At 38.3% G+C, this 21101-nt stretch overlaps 1 protein-coding gene across 4 annotated transcripts in view; it reads left to right on the top strand.

Annotated features, from left to right (window-relative positions):
- Positions 1–21101, top strand: part of kazna (kazrin, periplakin interacting protein a) — a 294446-nt gene that overhangs the window by 83724 nt on the left and 189621 nt on the right. The window lies entirely within an intron of this gene.

The following is a 21101-nucleotide window of genomic DNA, read 5'->3' as shown; positions in this document are numbered from 1 at the left end:
TTTGCCATTTCAGGTAAGGAGGTCTGAAGGTCTTCTACCTTAATATTTAAGAACCATCAGTTTACTTTGCTGCACTCTGATCTACTATATGGAATCATTTTCTGCATCACTTTAAATAATGATTTGTGTACTTTCAGAGTCATACCATACAGAGTTGGGTTTCATTATACTGAAAGCCATCTGTAGTAGCTGCCTCCATTACTAGAACTGGACCGTGTCTCTGAAATACAGAATAAAAACAACCCTAAAGAGTTTTTTTTAAGTTGGTAAGGATGTTTTTCACTCTTCTGCTGACCTGCTTCGGCATTAGTATGTGATGGGTGAAAGGGTTTCTTGTTGTGTGAATGCATGTATACAATGGCTGCTAGTGGAGCAATTAGCTCAGACTTACCTAACAGACACTAGATTAAGGCACGGTGCGGATTGCCTAGTGTGAGTGCGTCTTAAAAGTTGCTCTCCATTTCTCCAACTTGGCACAGCTGGTGCTGTATGAAGCACTCTGTCAGGATGGATGGATTCAGAGTGATTCTGAAGGAGTGACCAAGCCACAGGCTCATCCTCACTGCTTATTTTCATCACAGAATGAAACAATTTACCACTTTCTATTAATTTTTTTGCAGTAAATACAAATAGAATGTAATGGACCCGGTGTGCACGATTCGGGTGTGTGACGTTTTTTCGTATTAAGGCTCGGTTATGCTTCTGTGTGGACGGACGCATGATTGATTGATGAGAGAGGAGCAGACTCTGATCTTATCAAGGAAAGATGACATCTTAGTTTTGTTAGAAAAAGAACTGCATCAGGAAAGAAGATGTGCATTACACAAAGTTCATGGTAGAGAAGTAGTACTTTTCATTTGTAATACTTTCATTGGTAAAATTATATACAGTGCTTAACAAATTTATTAGACCACCACCCAAAGTAAGGTTTATGCCACAGCTGCCCTAAATTAACAGCATTGGTAATTACCAAAATCATTTTTTATGTTTCTGCAATGGTTAATACACCAATATGTAGAAGCTCTTCAACCCAAATGATATTTTTAATGCTAAAATATACTTATTATTTTTATCCATGAATTTTCAAATTTAATGATTTACATAAAAACTGAAAAAATAGCAAAGCACATTATTATTTCTTGATTAATATTTCAAATTATAGTTATTTACTTGCATTCCTGAACAGAAAAAATAGTTTGAGTGGTTGAATGTTATGCTTGATTAATTTCTGACTTTTCAGGGAAGCCCAGTGAGCCGGCTCAAATTTGGCTATATAAAAATGAATTCAGTTTGAAATTCCTCATTCCTTTTCAAAATGGTAAAACGTGGAGAGCTCACTGAAAATGAAAGAGTCCGCATTAAAGCGCTTCATGATACTGGATGGTCTCTGAGACAAATATGACAGGTGGTCTAAAAAATTTGTTAAGCACTGTAGCTTTATGTATTTAGTTAGCTATTTTGACTCCATACTCTATTGTTCATTGTTCACTCTGTTGTTGAAATTATTCACCCTCCATTGATCATGGAGGGTGAATAATGGAGGCACATTTTCAAAGAGGCAAAATTAGGGGAGTTGTTATAATATACCTGCCCCTCATCTGTTATCGACAGTGCCATAGAGGACACAGCTGTACTCATGACAGCACGCCCCATGGAAAAGAGGGGTGGGGTGAGACAGAGCTTGTTTGCATTTATAGAGAAACACACCAAAAAGAGTGTTGTAAGAGGCTGTGTAGTGCTGGATTATAATCTCCTCTGATGCTTGATTAATATTATATTTTAACCATGGCATTTGCTTTAGACCACAGACAACTGTGTTTATAGGTGGATAAAAGATATGTTCCTTTCAATCAAAGCTCTGAAAGATGATGTATAATATTCAGATAGCTCTAAACTGAACAAATAAAGAAAAAGGTTTTTTGTATTTTTTGACCACCTTTGTTGTTGTAGAAAAGCTTGTCATCCATGTGGTGTGCCTTTGAGGAAAGTGGTTTTGAAAGGCTGCATCAAGCAAGCCAGCTTCAACCCCCCTACAGCACCTAAACAGAGCTTCTCTCAATCCTCGTCACAGAGACGACAGCTGCTGAATACAGAGCAGAAGAGACAGGAGCTGCCCCTCAACCTGAAACACACAATTATTCTCTCTCCCTCTCTCGGCCTCACATCAAGACAGACATTCAGGCATACGCATACACGTATACAATTAACTACACTTACTGAAACAGCACACACCTACACAGGGTTTCTAGTTCACAGAACACTAAGAGCATCAGACGTTCATCCACACACTCCCTTTCAGCGGGAAAAATGGACCATCTGTGAGCTCTTCAGGCCACCAGCCAATGACATTGTTAAGGACTCATTTTAACGGCAGTCGTGAACTGCATTTTGAATCTTTGTTCAGTGTCTGTAGCATTTGGTGTGTGAAAAGGCTTTTTGTTCTTGTTGTTGTGCAAACATCTGTGTGTGGATGTGAAAAGAGACCCTTCATTAGTGCCAGGCTTCACACATTTCTTACCAACAGACTACTGTAGTCTTTGAACAAATATGTGGAGGTAGTGAAACGGTTGTGATGCTAAGGTGGCTCTTTACTGATACCGTTTTTTTGTGTGTGTGTGTTTTTAACCAAATTTCTAATTCAAAGGGAAATGTAGTCCTCTGATTTCAGCAAATTACTTGGTTAGAAATAATGTTTTATGTCGTCACTGTTTTATCTATCCCACGTCCTGTTGGGTATCTGCCAATGCCGGTCCCCATCTAATGTTTTTATTTAAATGTTTAAAAGAAAGAAAACATATTTCAATGAGTTACTTGATCTTAATATCACAGGCCCTGGTTCAGAAACACTTGCTAGAAAAGTTACTTATTAAAATGAATTTTAGATTGACACCTTATCAAGTTTCCTGACCTTGAAAAGTTGTTAATATTATTCAAAAATGGCAGCTTCCTGCTACATGACTTAAATACACCTAAAATACCCAATTTAAGTCCAAGATGGAAGCTGACCTTTCAGAAATGCTGATAAATACTCCCTTACCTTGTGTCAACATGAAGGTGTTTTAATGTTGGGTTTTGCGTTTGAAGGTTATGATGTCTCCCTGAGCATAAAATCCACCTCCATCATCTCTAACACAAACACAATCTTCACAGCCTTCAGTGGAAAGCGATCGATATCACAACCGTACTGGAGTGGACATAAAAGCATTTCCCTCTTTTGCCTATAAACCTGTGTGAGATTTTTGTTCCTTGCTTGTCTCACTTCAAAGGAGTATGTATCAACATTCTCATCAAAGCCCACAAACCTCTGTGTCTGAGATTAGCCCCAAGCCTTTAACACAGAGCCAGGGTCCATTTGGCACTATAGCGTGCCCACAATAAATGTTTGTTTGCCATCTCTGTCTGAATCTGCCTCACGCTGACAGTGGCTGTGTAAAAGCCGGAGGATGTGAGCGAGAGCTTAGCGTGAAGGGAAGCAGAGATTAGAGAAATTGGACGAGTTGGGATGAGGAAACGGGATGTTCCAATAACACACTTCCACACCTCTAACCTCTCCGCCCTTGTCAGACAGAATGGAAAACTTATCTGAGTGTGTCAACAAACTGTGTTTACCAGACTGCATCTGTGTATTTTATTTCTTAACCAAGAGTACACACAGTGCTGATGTTAGGGAGGACAGCTGAGGCATCGACATCCATTCAAAGCAAGTTTGCTCCCAGTTTCCTGTGGTTGTTGGACTAATAGTGAAAAATCAGTGAGAGACCAAGAACTAGAACAGATGAAAGTGTATAAAGTATTTATAGAAGCACTCAACACAAACTAAGAAGGCTCCTCTAAAACCAGTTCTAATAAGTTACAGACGAATTCCATTTACATTATTCAAAGCCTACCATACACTGTAAATTGTTTAAAAACGTCCACAAATTGAAGTCAAAGTCATTAAGGATTGTAGGATTTTAAAGTATTTCCGATACCATAGTACTAGGTACATGGACTTTGTTATCATTGCTCTTTCCTCGCATGTCTGTTCTACTCTCATAGCTATGTTAGCTGCAGGACAGCTTTTACTCGGACCCAGCAAGCACCATCGGCTCACTGAAGCCTTTCTCTTCCACAAAGTTTAACAGGAGCATATCCCCTGTCAAAATTTCATTATAAACAGGCTAAACTTCCTCACTCTGGTATCATCACAAATAATGTGTTCTAGCCAGAGCTAACAGGGCTAATTTTTGTTTGCCATTTTTGTCGTCTGTCACTTGAGATTTACTGTAGCTGCAGAAAAGCAGTCATTGTTGCTATAATATGGCTTATTGTGCAAACAAAGTCAGAGCAATGGTTGTAGAAGTTATATTGCTTTATACCATTTGGTGTGTTCTTACTTTATTTGTTTTTCACTAAATGTAATCAGTTAGAAACACCCAGAAAGATCAGTCATACATGTAATGCCAAATCAGTCAAAATAATACAACTTTAAACAGCTTGTGCATAGTGCATAACCTAGACAAGCACTAAGAGAGCGCAGACCTCTGCCATTAGCCCTATCTCTCGATAGTGAAGAATCCTTTAAAAATATTCCTGGATCCAGAAGGTGATCAGGATCACTCCCAAAATGTAATCCACTGATTACTCCCTCCCCGTTGGGGTGGAGACACGGCAAAGCATTGGCTTCGCTACGTATGAAAGTCATGGCAGAGGGTGAATATTCCTCTATTCCTCCCAGCATTGTGAGTATTCTCGCTACAATTCACTGTCTTTGTCTCTGTTACGTTCTGACTCGTCCCCTTTACTGGGCGTGCATCTTTCAAACTCTATAAATCCCAAAACTCTGGATAAGTTACTCATGTCCGCCATCACCTGGTGTAAGGTGGTAACATCGCAGCCCTATCTCCCAATAGTACAGAAGCCTTTAAAAAAATTCCTGGATCCAGACGGTGATCCGGATCACTCCCAAAATCTAATCAGTTCTTCCTTATGCCATTTCTGACATTTCTTGAAAATTTCATCAAAATCCATCCATGACTTTTTGAGTTATGTTGCTAACAAACGAACAAACAAACCCACCCGATCACATAACCTCCTTGGCGGAGGTAATAATGAAGCAGTACATGAGTATGACAGCCACATGGAGTACTGGAGCACTCAAATACTCATGCCCATTCCTAGAAATCATATCTGCATGTGTTTATATACAGCTTAAATACACACACTGTCAAGCACTCTCTTATTCTCCCTAGCAAACATGCATGCAAGTCACACACATCAAGCATGTAAGTGAAACACTGCAGCAAACACAAGCTATCTTTCCAGTAGCGTTGTCACAGTACCAAAATTTTAATTTGGATACCAAGTTTAGTATTATGATTCTTGATACTGAATTGATACTTGAAACTGAAATGATGCTGGTTTGATACTCGTTACCTAATGGATAAGAAGCAGGACGTCCACAAGGGAAGGTCACATTTTTGACTTTAAACTAAAGTATGAGAATACATTTACTGTCAAGTAATGTAAATTTATTTGATATTAACTCCCTTGTCTACTATCAAGTACTTGGTATTTTATGTTTATTTGGTCAAATACAGTGTGCTTATGCAAAACAACAAGACTCTGTATTCACCAAGTACATTTCCGGACCACTGTTAATATCGAATTTCATGTACATCAGGGCAAGTAACTAATCTGCTGTTAGATTTTATTTGAATCTAATACGATTCTATAAACACATTTGATTTGATAACATTTAAAAGAATAAAATGCTACATTTTCCCTGCACAATGCTCATATTATTCTTTAAATGAAATAAATTCAATAAATGAGTGAGCAAGCCGTTTACACTAACTTGGCCCCAGTGGTCAAACCACTTTTCATTTTTGTATTTATACAGGGCTTTATGCTCACTCTGGGCACTGATAGGTTCATGATGGAAGTGTGACATTTTTGTCTTTTAAACTGACCATTAATTCACACTATAGAGCCACTGTAGTGACAGGTAATATGAGTCAGTAGTCATATCGTAAGGTGTTCACTTACTCAATTTTTTAAAGTCACACAAACGGGACACCAACAGGCATTAACTCTAACATCATATATTTGTTGTTTAGAAACTCAGATTTTCCAAAATTCTCTCAGGCTTCACATAGTGAAGGGTGAGGTGGTTTGTACATTTTATCATATAACATAATTTAGCAGCCCATCATCTTCCTACTGGGGGGCTAGCCAGCCTAGCTCTTGTGCTAAACTGTCGTGTTTTGTGCTCCTTAGGGAATCAGTGTGTTTGCCACTGAGGTGCTTGGTGATTTTTTTGTGTGCTTGTGTTGTGATACTATTTTGTAACACCTTAAACATGCAGATTTAATACAAGGTTCCTGCAGATCCTTACATTATTTTTTTAAGTTTAAGGCCTTAAAAAGTCTTGTCTTATTTTCACTAGTTAGTGGTTTGGGATTTTAGAAGGCACTTTGACATAGACGTGTCTTTTTCCAATCTTGTTTTCTACCCACATTTATTTGATTTCAATGATTAATTTTTGTGTACATACTTGCTGCATGTACTATGACAAATATAACTATACCATATATAAATCAAATAAAAGAGGCATTAATTGTACCAGAAACCAAAATATTTGGGCGTTTCTGACTAAAATATCTCCTTGTCTTCTATCAATTGGCATTTGATGTTTGTGCATTAAACCAAATTTTTCAGCTCTGTCCGGTGTACTGACATATTTCATTTTGACTGTTTGCAGCACAAAATACGGAATGAACTTTTATCAGCTCAGGTCTTAAAGTGGCCTTCAAAGGTCTAAAAAGTGTGAAGGAACCCTGTTATCAAGTCCATTGGTTTGTAATCAATTCAGCTCTGTAGGTAATGTAGCTCTAAGGGAGACGTCAGTAGTCTGTTCTGTTTACCTGTGTAGGACGCAGAGGTATTTGGTGGATGACTCGCTGTTGTTATAAGTAGTGTACGTGTATCCTCTTGTGGCTGAGGCTTGCACTGTTGCTGTTAACTGAATACATAACTGGATCCCGCTGACAGCTGTCTACTTCACCAATGACAAAGTTTTTAATTCTCCCGGCCTGCTTAATACTCTACTGGTCACTTGCACCGGAGCCATGTTTGACCAAGTGATACCAAATGTCAGGAAAATCTAGTATTGTACTGTATTGAATAAAAAGTACCAAAATTAAGGTGTATTGTGCAACCCTACTAGCTTAGCTGAATCATAACAGATAATCCCTGGTAAACTGAGATACTGTACTTATTACGTGATGTTGCTCCCAGTCACATCATGATTGGAGGGTGCATCAGACAGGCATGCCTGCTGGTGTCATAATGCTTTCTGACTGTTTTCTGCATGTGCAATGAGGAAAAAGAGTGCTGATGTTTTGGGAATCAGCTTGTTGCTGTGATTTCACTATGCGAGAGTTACAGTAACTAAAATTTCAAGTGTGCCAGAAAATTTTCTCAACTTGTTGGGAGCAGCAGATTGGGCTATGATTGTCCCTCATGTACATGCCTAGGCGAATGATGCTTGATTGATCTAAAAATTTGGACTTACTACAAAATAAAACACAACCAAAAAATTTGTCAGAAATTTTCATGTGTATGGGGTCCAAGAAATTTAGATGACCCCAGACATAGCAAGTGAATTAGACTCTGGATTCAGGAGAGAAAAATACATCAGGATAACAATGAACCATAATATGACAGCAAAAAAGTCTTATAACTGATCACAGCTACAGTCAGAGCATCATTTTATGATTGTTGGTAGAAACTCTTACTTTAGCTCAGAAGTTTCTTCAGCATGAGAAAGATGCCATAGCTTTAAATGCAATGTGATGTTGGCAAGCTAGTTAGATGGAAAATGGACTTGAGTTTGTATAAAACTTTCTAGTCATCAGACTTCTCCTAGTAGTTTTAACATAACTGGTCACACTTGCCCTTTCATACCCATTCACTCAACATTCACACACTGACAGCAAAGGCTGCGATTAAAGTGTCCATCATTTATAACTAACCCATTCATACGTGTCCATAGACATTTATATGCCACTGATGCAGCGGGAGCAATTTAGACCTTGTAACCTTGTTTATATCCAGAGATAAAAACCCGAAATATCTCCTTTTATTAACACTTTGGGAGTTGGAAAAACATTTGGCATAACACTGGTGACCTTTTTGTTATACAGCAGTGTATATAATCCCTGTAGGTTAGATAGATGGTTGCCACTGCACGGAGCTTTCTCCCTGTACTCCCCAGCTGCTCAGTGTTATCCTTTTTGGCTGTTAGTGCAAACAGTGAGGCGGGAGGAGGTTGAAGAATAAACAGATCAGTGCAGTGAGCATGGATTCTGTGTTTTCAAAAGACTTGTGTCTGTTCTTTGTCTTGTTTTGACCCTCCCAGTTGAAACAGACTGATTCCCGAGTCTTCTTGTGTTACACAGGAACTTGTCCACTCCCTTTTTGCTGAGATCATACTTTATGCATGATTTAGTTTGTGAAATCTTCTATTGATATTGAAAACTGCGTTTAAGAAAACTTTGGCTCAAAGCAGCGAGGCATCACATTGCTCTTGAGTCATCTGGGTGTGTTGTGTGAGTAAAGCCTGTGGATTGTGTCTCATTTTGAACATTTGTCTTTGTCAATAAGAGTCTAGGGATCAAATTTGGTAAACCTGCACCAGACAAATGTTGTTGCATTTCTTACTGTGTAAATATGAATTGCTTTTTCTGACAGTTTTTTTTTATTGTCTCTTTAGCAGACTTCCATTGATTACACTCAGATTCAGATTCAGATTCAGACAACTTTATTTATCCCAAGGGGCATCACAGGAGGGCATCTAGATTGAAGAGGATGTGTTTGCAGTTGCCAAGTTACAGTAATGCATGGGAATAGGTCTGGAAAGCTTGGTTGTTTTTCTTATGTCTTATATCTGCCATGCTTATGTATAAAGAACTTTGAATAGTTACTACAAGGGTTGTTATAATCCCAGATTTTAAGCTTTCATACAATTCAACTAAAAATGAAATTGGATCAATATCTGCTTCAATGCTGCAGCAACAAAAATCAAACAAGTCATATTTTAAGGTTTTCAGAAAAAATAAGGCACAATGACTCAGCAGCATTAGGAGAGTATAGTCAGGCAGATATCACAATTTGGCCAAAAAATGACTTAGGCAATTATGCTATTAGGCCAAAGAAATACAAGTCCAGGGCACCCAGTATTGGATAAATGTTTTAATATCAAGACTTGTAAGAAAAAATCCCTGCACAGTCTCTTTTGCTACAAATGATATGACTGCAGATCTGAACATTTTTTGGTGCTTTTTGCTACCAGTAACATTAAATAACAAGCATTGTTTTGTTTTAAACACATAATACTGAAAAGTATTAAAAAGTATTGCAAATTGTTGAACATTTTGACAACCTTAATCATGACATACAGTAAACTTAAAGACTGCACTCAAATTCAATAAGGCCATCTAGTCAAGAATTAAATAAGCGATTTAAAAAAGCAATTACCAAGCCACAACAAATGAAAATGTTTAGTAGCAAGCTTGGTTGAGACACTAGGTAACAGAAGCTTTGGTAAATATTTCTTTGGATATACCGGGTTGCTTTTTCTCTAGTAGTGACTCATACACGGAGACACAATAGTTTCTGATGATTCTGTCATACAGGATCTGTTGCCTCAGTGTAAGCTCTCTATTTGTAATGGGAGCCAGAGGGCATGTTTCTCTCCTTTGGGTGCTGTCTGCAGCTTCTACCCACAAGAGACAAGATGTAAGAGTTTTTTCACAACAGTGGACATGAATGTTATGATCCTCTTCAGGAATACCTCTTTCCTCTCAGCCTCTCCCAGTGTCTCTTTTCAGTCCTTCCCCCCCTTTCTCCCCCTCATCACAGTGTGTTTGTTGTTTATACTGCTGTATGTTCTCTATCTGCAGAAAAGCCCTTTTTCCCCACAGCCTCATTCTCCCATAAGATGAGATGATGTTGATAACAGTTTTAGATGGTGTTCAGCTAACAAAAACCCATTTCCCTTAAACCTCTCGAAACATTAAATCCTTTCCCTTTGCTAAGAGAAATAAAAAACCTGAGCACCCCAAGAATTCACATGAGCACTGCCCCACATTACAACATCTTTCCACCTCACTGGCTGGCCTTTCCAGATACTATCAATGAGCAGGTGATTGTGGTGCAGCCCATAAGTTCTGCATTGCAGAGGCATTGCCTGAATCACTAAATACAGGATGTGGAGAAGGAATCTTTACACCTAATTTAGCCTTGGCTACCTCTTACTTAGAACCTTGCGTTTTAGTAGTACACAATGTACTATAAATAAAAAGATTTATTTTTTTTCTACAAGAAAAAAACTGATTTCAGATTTCTTGCATTACATATTGATTTAACAATATGTTTCCACCCTTCTGAAAGGCCAGTGTCAGAGTCCAGTGCCTTTATTTCCAACAAGCAGAGATTGTAATTAAACACATGCTGAGTCCTGTTTGTGTGCATCCTCTGCATGTACAGCTTTTGCTGTCTGTCATATATAACATGCTGCTGAAAACAGTCCCTGACCCATTATCATCAATGGACAGGTCTGAGATAAACCTAAGACCCAGATCAATAACATTTCCACGTGCATGCCAGTTTAGATTTTATTTAAATTATTAGCTGGAAATCAACCCACCCAGATTTTTCTATTTCTTTTTTTGATGGTTGCTAAACCCATGCAGACAGAATGTTACAGTAAGGGATATATGCAATTTGGAATTTCTCTAATTATCCTGGTTGTATTGTGATTCTATTGTTGCCAGGCAACAAATATCAACCCCTTGCAAAACGTAGTTGTGGGCCTTGGCTGTTATTGCTAAGCAACAAAGTTCCACCCAAGTATGTAGAAAAATTTAATTAGAGGGGCTTAAAAACTACTGTATGCAGACCTCAGTGCTGCAAGTTTTTTTGCATGACTTAAGTCAAATCTGGTGACTTGGCTGCTAAAGACCCACTATATGGATGGATTTTCAGCAATAGAGCAGTAAGGATGGTGACAGAGCACTGATCCTGCTCCATACTGTCTCTGTTCTTATGTTAATCCAGCCTAAGGCACACCCACAATTAGCTGATTCTTACAGACAGTGAGTCTTTATCCACTTCACTGATAAGGGTTTTTAAACTGTCATGGAACCAGTTTTGTGCTCATGATTGAAGAGCAGAAGTTTACTGATCAGTTCTCTGTTGAGCTGAGGTCACACTACATGTTCTCACTTTGATCCCACAGCTATAGGGTTTTGTTATCTGTCAGGTTAGCTGAGCCTCTTCAACATAAGAAATAACCCAATTTTGTCACAAATATGCTTTTAATTGAAACAGGGGTATACTATCAACAGAGTAAACCTTGGTGGGGAATCAACCAAGTAAGGATGTGCCGTTCATGAATGAGCATGTTCTATGAAACAGCTCTTAAATGTTAGCAGCAGTAGCTAGCTCTCATTTAAGAGTTTCCTTTCCTCCATCCATTGTCGTTATTTAATCCAAATTTAAACAAACTGTGACTGAATGAAGAGCCATTTGGGAGCCAAACGAACAGTTCTACTGAGCTGAGCCAAATGATCCAGATCTCTAAGAAGAGATGGAATTTCCATCACAATGAGCAAAACTGGATGGACATTAGCTGAGGAAATATGTAAGATCAGAGTGGCAGACGTGTACTGAACCAGGTGTTTGCACTTTGAACACTTGGCATAGTTGTAAACAGCTCAAAACATGGACTTTTTGGTAGTGTTTCTTTATGCAGAAATCCCTTCTAGCCCCCCAGTGGTGTTCTCTGCTGCTGTGTGTGCAAATCTCCAATAACAGCACAGGGTTTTCTGCATGCATGGCAGTCACAAATTAGAACAAACCAGATGGCAAACAAAAGAAGACTGATGAAGTTGTTACTGTGAGATGTAAATATGAGAGAGAAGAACAGTTTGCTGAACCCTCACCATAATTTTATGTTGTTACAACTGCCACAACTGAAAGAAGACATGTTGGTGAAAAATAGCAGACCCACTTAAGCAACCTGGTGACTAACTACTGTTAGCATTAGCATCAAACTAACATTTGATTCATCATAATGTTTGAATAGACAAATGGATAAAGGTATAGTAGAGCAAATACAGTATGTTTACAGTCTTCTTTCAGTATGTAGTCAGTCATGTCAGTTGGTCCAGTCATGACATGAATGTCGTGACTGGACACAGTTACCTTAGTAATGGACAAAAAAGTGAAATCTGATCCCAGCTGCTACTTGATGAGAATATGAATCTGAAAGAATATCTAGCACATTTACATTTAGATTTATATGTAAATCCCATTTATTATGGCACAATAACTTCTAACAAAAGTAATCTCAGTTGAATATCCTTTTTGCTTTCTACTTTTCTTGATGTGAAGAGAGAAAAGAAAAATCTGACCAGTACATTCTCATTCTTAGTGCAATGAACAGAACTTCCATATCACTTTTGAATCATTTCAGCTCAAAAATGACTTCTTTTTCAAAACTGGTAGACTTTTCATGTAGTAATTCCCCCAAAAAGAAACAAAAACAAAATACAGCACAAAGTTTGAAACTTACTGCAATACTGTATAGGCTAAGTGTAGTTTTTGCCTACACTTGTTCTGTATGTGACTGTCTGAATGACTGGGTAACTGATTGACTACACTTTCAGAGCTGTACGTACAGAGTTGTGCTATGGGTGGGGTTTGGTTGTACTCAAAGGAGTGAGTGGTTGTACACAATGGCTGCTAGTGGAGTGATTAGCTTAGACTTAGCCACAGCAGCAGTTTTATCAGAATTGGACTACATGTCTTTATTAAAACAAGGGCAGAGAGCAACACCAAGAGATTTTCATCAAGGTAATAAGGTAGCTATTAGCTCAGGTGTAGCTGTAGGAGAGCGTCAGTTTCATCCATACTGGACCACATTTCTTTTTAAAACTGGAAAACTTAGTCATGTTACCTTGATATCAGTGCATTGTGTTTTGGAAGGGGCAGGAAAAGGTTGAGGTGAAAAATTTGTAGAGTTTTGTGCATTTGCAAAAATGTATGAATTCAACTTTTAGGTAGTGTTGGTGAAAAAAAAAAGTCTACTTAATTAACTGAATAGTTGACCTTCAGCTGTGGTGTAGGATAAGGTGGTATCAATAAATCTGGTGGTGGTATCTGAACAAACTGGTGAAAAAAGCTGGCGCTGTGGTCGGAATCAAGTTGAACTCATTGGAGGATGAGGTGGAGAGATGCACAATGAAGAAAGTGGAGGCCATTCTGGGGAACATGGATCATCCACTTCATATCTCCCTAAATGATCAAAGAAACAATGGTGGTGGACGGCTCCTCTCTCTTTGCTGCAGGACAGAAAGATTTAGAAGATCTTTCATACCATCAGCTATAAGACTATATAATTCTACTGTAAACAGATGAGACTTCCAGACAAATGAATTTCCCTTCAGGGATAAATAAAGTTATGGTATTGTATTGTATCAAAATTTTAAACCCTTCTAAAATCTTCCTGTGATATACGACATTGCCTGCATATGTTTGAAAACCACATTTTACATAACGGACTTCCGACCAAGCACATATCTGCATGCAGGCAGTGGTACTACTGCTGGAAACAAACACACTCATTTATGAATTTATTATAAATATGCGCTCAATACCCTCTTTCATGACAGTAATTAAAGCAATACTGTGGCTGTTTTTAAATACCATAGGATACTGTATTACTGCCCAACAGTTTCTTGCTTCAATCATTTACTTTTAGGGTCTAACTCTGTAAATATTTGATCAGATATACAGTGATTATGTTTAGGTTTAGTAATGGATAAATTCTCTAAAGCAAAACATGCAGGGTTATGTAGGATATAATATAAATCTTTCAAACGCCAGGTTCCTAATGACCAACAAGGGTCTAATGAATGGTTATGACACAAAACAAGAGAAGGATTCCATTAATAGGCATCAAACGGTTTTAGGATCATTACCCCGTTTTGTATACATGTGTGAATGAGTGTACAGTGTTTGGAACTGTAACTGCCCTCCTCTGTGACTGATCTATCATATGCGGCAGCAGGGTTGTCTATAAATAACAACATGATGTTCATTTACTGAGCAGGAGGGGTGACTCGTGTCTGTGCAGATGGATGAACGGCTGGAATGTGTGTGTACGTGTATGTTGTTTTCTTGTCCCCTCACCTGCATGCTGTAGCAGGCAATCAGTACGTTTTTATAAAAAAACAACACTGTGGACCTTAATATTAAGCCCACACACACTCAGATGCCTCTGGCTACGTTTTCTGAGAGCACACAGCAGTTTCTCGCTGTGTTGGCTGGTGCAGTGTGGTGGCTGATCTGTGCTTACCACATGAACCATGGGTCCAGGTCTAAGTTCACATAACCTTGATAAACAACAGCACAGCTGTACTGCTGAGTGAGTGGGCATGCTTTGACAGCCGCATGTCAGATTATAGCTGAGAAATTCGGGACTCAGTGGGGGTGTTGGGTGGGAACAGGGCTCAGCTCTGCAGCCCATAGACAACTAGACAGAGCAGATAATATTGAGTGCTTGAATCTTACAACCCACAATGGAAGTCTAGAACACTTATCTGGGCTGCGAGAAGATTTTTTTTCTCAAAGCACTGTTTCTTCCAGAACTTAGAATGTAACTCATTTGTATGCTTACAGTTATTTTTTTTCTATTTCTTTAACTAGACAGTTAATCTCAAACCGTTTTGTAGAGAAGTGTTGTCTGATCCTGTTGTTTGTCAATGGAAGGAGCTCTTTTGTCAAAAACTAATTACTTGGTGGATGTCTTTAAAATTCATTCATGACGAAACGCTTGGGTGGAGCAAACCAGCTTGCAAAAACATGAACATTTCCAACCATTAAAAACATGACAGTGTGCTTTCTCTCTATTCACAGGCACAGACAAAAACTGTCAAGGCTCAGACATCATGGTTCGATTGTTAGATTTCAGTGCATGCAGTCATTTAAAGAACACAAAGTTATCTCAAGGCACTTTACAAAGAGGGCAGGTCTAGACCATACTCTGTTATTTTATTTCTAGAGAAGCTCCCAACATTAATCCACTATGAGTTTAGCACTAAGTAACTTTTGCAAAGCTCCCATATGAACAGATTTGGCCCTGTAAGAGAGTGACAGGACCAATCAGCATCGTTTGAGGAGTAAGAAGCCGTACTTCCGGGTGTAGTTGAGTCATGATGTAAGCAAGCAGCGACAAGAGGCAGGTGCAAGTATGTCAGAATAGATTAGCGTGGATGTTGCTATAGCATCAGTTTTATCAGTCGCCGTGGTTCACATTACGCAGTTCTCTATGGAGTTTACCTTTCACTAGAGGCGCACACCTACAACGTCATCTGTTTTGTAGCTCTGATTGGCTCGTAAAGATGTGACAGACAGAACGTTCATCCAATCACCCTGTGAGTTTTTTTTTCAAAGGCTCTGCCCTGTCCCAAACATTGTCTATGGGAGGTTTTCCCGATGGATGTGTGAAATAAATCCATCTGGCATGTCAGGATACATCACCAGAGTACCCCAAAGGAAAAAAGGTGTACAATAACTTATCCCTGTTGTTGTCTGTGTTCTTCAACAGTTGTTGGCTGATGTTCTACTTGATTTTGGTTTGGGTGAATGTGAACGTATTTTGTGAACTCAGGCTTATGAACAATTCCTGAAGAAGGCTACATAACTGTAGTTTAACACACTTAGCATACACATCATGTCAGGCTTCCTGAACTTTTCTTTTGGGAAGACAGGACAGGGTGAGTGTCTCATGGCAAAGTAGACAGTGCAGGCAGCATGCCAGTATGCCATGTAAACATACCAATGGTAAGAGCTTGTGTTGCTAATATCAGCGCAGGATCTTTGGCAGCATCTCTGTCTAAAACAGTGCACAGATAAAAATACTAGCAACACTGGACATTTTCAATCTATTTAGAATAATAAGAATTAGGGCACGCAGCTGGCCGAGCGGTCTAAGGTGCCATCCATGTACGTAGGCAGCCCAGGTTCAAATCCGGCCTGTGTATAAGAATTAATATTTGCATTTCTAATGGGGATTGATTTTTCTCTGCACCTTTTTTTTCTATGCGCATACTGTATGTGCAATAGTAAATGACCCTAGATACAAGTGCTTGTTACAAGTGCTCAAGCTGTGTTTTAATCTTTCATTCTGTGCACATACTCCAGTCTGTGGTCCTTTTCTGCTGTATGGAAATAGTAATTGAGCACAAATAACTGCTGCACCTGCTGTTCACTAACAATTTTATGACTGCTCACTTGATACATCATGAATATGATACATTGCTCCCAAAGGCACTTGTGTTGCTTTCTCATCCTTCTGTTTACCTCTCTTTTTGTTTAATGTTTGATACAATACAGCCTGTACCAACTATCTAGTCTGAAATGAAATAAGACGTTAACTATGACTTGCACTACTGTCGGTTCAAAACAAATACACTGTAAAAATTCCAACTTGATTATTGAATAAACAGATCATAAAAAAGTGGGTGCACTTTTGATAACTTAACTAGTTGATACGCCACATATGATTTAGTTTCTTCATCTATGTAAGACACGTTCTAAGTAACGATGTAGATCTCATTTGAGGCAATATTTTCTGGGGGAAATTATTTGCTCAACTACTTTAGTTGAGCAACTAAAATATATATATTTCTATTGTAAGAATTTGATGCCAACTTGAGATTTTAGCTATGAGCATGGTGTGTCAACTAAACGCCAATATGAAGTATTAAGTTGGGCTACTCACTCAAAAAAGCTGTGAAACTTGTTACTTAGCTCTTTTACATTGAGGTCTAATATTAATGTAAGAGATACCCCGAAATATGAATCCAGGGCTCTATTGCTTTCCTGTTGAAACTCATACCAAATAAGCAACCCAAAACATAGTTACAAACCAAATCATGACCTCTCTGAAACATTACACCCCTACCAGCTAGACAGAAACTTTTTCTGTGAGTTATTGGTTGTTTATGTAAAGTTTTGTTGATTTGTAAAAACAAAACCTTTTTAAGTATACAGAGATTTTACCAATTACACAGTAAATAATAACATTAATTTAACAGTAAAATTACTGAACTTTACAGTGAATAATTATGGGTAAGTTGTCCCATCTGTCATTTTCAGGAAAATGGCACATTAAGTTATACCTTAGTAAAACTATTAATTCAACTTTCCAAGTGGTTAAGACTGTGTAGGTTTGTTCAGATCAGATATTGCTGACATTGTTGTTTCCCTGGCAACATCAGCAAGCTGCCTCCACAATTGCCATCAGGTTGACATGGTTATATTTGAAATGTATTTATAAATGGATTGCATCTGCTTCCCCATTATTTTCCTGCTCTCTTATATAAAGCAAGAAAAGCAGAGAGAGAGAGAGAGAGCATAAAACAGAGGCATGCAGAAATAAGGAAACTGAACTTTATTTTTAAATTGGCAAGATTTATGTATTTACTTTCTGAGTTTGGCAGACAATATTGTGTGTATTTTTAGGGAAATATCCTTTAGTGTATCCATTTATATCTCGTATAATTTATTCAAAAGCACAAAATTTATGAATTCACTTTAATTCAAATAAGGACCTTTTTGTATCCAAAGCTTCCTGATGAACTCATGTCCTGTCAGCTCTGCAGTCTCAGTCTCTCCTGAGTTACTCTGGATTCATCACAAATCCATTTTTAGCTACCATCATCCCCCTGTCCTTTTATTTCGGGGTATATATGACATTTAGAAGCAAGGTTATTGGCCAGTGAAACTTCACCTAGAATAAAAGAAGCATCTTTACTCATCCTGTCATCAGGATTTTTCAGGAGTATGTCTCTTCTGTGCCTTATATTAAAGATGCACTAATGTTTGATTTTCTGTAAGTAGTAAGCCTTATGTACACTGGAGCAACTCTGATGTGTAAAGGCTATTTTTAACTCTTTACACTTTGATAAAGACGAGGAATGACGAAGAAAAGTAATGCTGTACTCTTTTATTGATTTTTATAAATCAGTCATAGTCAATATAATTCATCTTTTTTGGCAAAAAAAGGATGATTAACTCTTTAATTCCAAAGTGAAAACATATTTCTACAAAGTAATGTAAAATATGTTGTGTAAAATAAGTGAATGCTAGGGATGGGTACCGTTCACATTTGAACTGGTACGGTGCTGAGTCCCGCTACCTGTGAGCCAGTACCGGTACACAATGGTACCAATTTTCGGTACTTTAGAGTGTAAATAATATGCAGTAATAAATGTTATATAACCTCAAAACTTCTGAATTTTCAATATCAACACACTATCAAATATCAAAATAACATCGTACACCATTTGTAATGAAACATCAAGTGTTCTTAAAAAACTACTCCAACACAGAAAACCTAAACTGCTATTACTACCCAGTGTTTTTTCTTTATATTGCACAAATTAAAGCCAGCCCACTACCTCTTATTCCTCCAATTTCCCCATTTGGAAAATGTGCGTTGGGGTCCATGGAGCAAGAAGTGATAAATTAAGTTTAAAACAAATGAACAATAGAGTGTGGAGTCAAAATAACTAAATAAATAAAGGTATAAAATTTTACCAATTAAAGTATTACAAATGAAAGTAAACAAACTACTTCCTCTAGCATGAGCTACATGTACTGCACATCTTCTTTCCTCACACACAGGGTCTGTTACGTTATATTTGTATCTACTGCAAAAAGTTAATAGAAAGTGGTAAATTGTTTCATTCTACAATGAAAATAAGCAGTGAGGATGAGCCTGTGGCTCTGGTACTCCTTCAAAATCACTCTGAATCCATCCATCCTGACAGAGCACTTCTTATGGCTGTGCCAAGTTGGAGAGATGGAGAGCAACTTTTAGGATGCGGTCACACTAGGCAATCTGCACCATGCTTTAATCCAGTGTCTGTTAGGTAACTGAGCAAACAAACGTATCCCTTTATCTAGTATATTTCTATGGTTGTTATCCACATGATAAACGGGTAAATCACGGTGTTTAAAATCAGAATCCAGTACGAGAGAGGGAGAGGGAGAGGGAGGGGGCGAACGAGCAGGAAACAGCGGGAGCCGATCTGAATCATCAATTATCACACTGCTTCCTGAGGTTAGAAGTTTTGCTGTGGTAAACCTTGAACTTCATGTCACAAATGTTGCAGTGTAACCTGCATCGTACTCTGAAAAGTGGAGCGCTACCTTCGACGGTTTCCTATCAGCCATGCTTGTTTTGTTGATTCAGTTAGCTGCTACCAACGTCATTACTCACATGTGTGCAATGTGTCTGGCTTTGAAAATTGACTACTCTTCCACTCTCTTGCAGTCACAAGGATGCGTTTAGGTACTGGTACATGGTACTGTTTGATTTTTATGTGAATCAGTACTCGGGAGTACCGGCGGAATTCAGTCGGTACCTATAAAAGTACCAAATACGTTACCCACCCCTAGTGACTGCATAAATATTCACCCCTTTCAAGTGAATGACCTGATTCATCAGAGGTCCGGCCGACTTGTGCTAGTAGTCTCACACTTAGGGAAATGGGTATAACCTGAGTGCAGTGAATGTGTCTCAGGTGATTGTAGTATAAAGACACCTGTGCCTTGAAGGTCCAGTCACTGGTTAATCAGTTTTCCTGTCTACCATTGCACCATGATGACAAAAGACCACTCCAACCAACTCAGAGAAAATGTTATTGAAAAGTATGTCAGGGGAAAGATACAAAACCTTTTTGAAGGCACTGAACACCCCACAGTTCTGTTAAATCCATCATCAATACATGGAGGGATTGTGGCAAATTTTTAAATGTGCCTAGATCAGGCTGATCTCACAAACAGTGACCAGCATAAGACTAGTGAGAGGCCCCAAAGACACCTATGACTACTCTGAAGGAATAACGAGCTTCAGCAGCTGAGATGGGAGAGACTCTGTATGCAGCTGTTGCCAGGGTTCTTCACCAGTCAAAGCTTTATGGGAGAAAGCCACTGTTGAAGAAAACAAAAAATATATTGACTAGAGTTCACCAATGGGCATGTGGGAGAACCCACAAGTTATGTGGATTAAAGTTATTTGGTCTGATGAAACCAAGACAGTGCATATCACCACAAAACTACCATCCTCACTGTGAAGCACAGTGTTGGCAGCATCACACTGAGGGGATTCTTCTCAGCAGCCTTTGGAAAGCTTGTGAAGCTGGAGGGTAACATCAATTCAGCAAAATAAAGAAAATCCTGGAGGACCACCTTATCCAGTCTGAGAACTACAGCTTGGGAGAAGATTAATTTGTAAGCAAGACAATGACCGAAAACAAGATGAATGTTCTGGAGTGGTCAATTCAAAGCCCAGACCTCAATGCAGTTGAGAATTTTTAGCTGTACTTAAAAGGGGCTGTTCTTACTTGATCCCTAGGCAACCTGACAGAGCTTGAGCAGTTTTGCAAAGAATAGAGTAAAATTGAAGTGTTCAGATGTGCAAGCTTGACTGAGACTTACCTACACAGACTCAGTGCTGAGTGCAGCTGAGGTGCATCGACTAAATACTGACTTAAAAGAGGTGAATATTTATGCAGTCACTTATTTTACATTACATTACATATTTTTATTTAATCAACAGTACTTTTGAGAAATCTATTTTCACCTTGTCACTTAACTCTGTTTTATTTTTTTATTTTTAAAAGCCAAAAGATATTGGCCATGATTTTTAAAATCAACAAAAGAATAAAACATTCAAGGGGGTGAATTCCTTTTAAAGGTGATATTGAATTGGCCTTATATTTAGCTTATTAAAAAGCTGTCTTCTTTAAATTATGTTTTTTTCAATCCATAGCCAAAAGAAAAGCTGTTTAAATTAGGTATGTATCCCTGACTTGTGAATAAGTGGATAACCTGGTGTCTGATTTTTTTAAAAGAGTAAAACAAAAGTATTTATTTGTCTTACTGTTCAGTCATTTTATCAGGGATCTCCACCAGATATATGTGAATGATTGAATTAACAGCTGTTCTTTTTACCCTTTAAATTGAAAAAGAAAGTAAGCCAG

This window comes from Cheilinus undulatus, linkage group 11 (assembly GCF_018320785.1).
Source record: "Cheilinus undulatus linkage group 11, ASM1832078v1, whole genome shotgun sequence".
NCBI classification, from domain to species: domain Eukaryota; kingdom Metazoa; phylum Chordata; class Actinopteri; order Labriformes; family Labridae; genus Cheilinus; species Cheilinus undulatus.
Note: the sequence above shows the minus strand (reverse complement) of the source record. Positions and strands in the feature narration are given on the sequence as shown.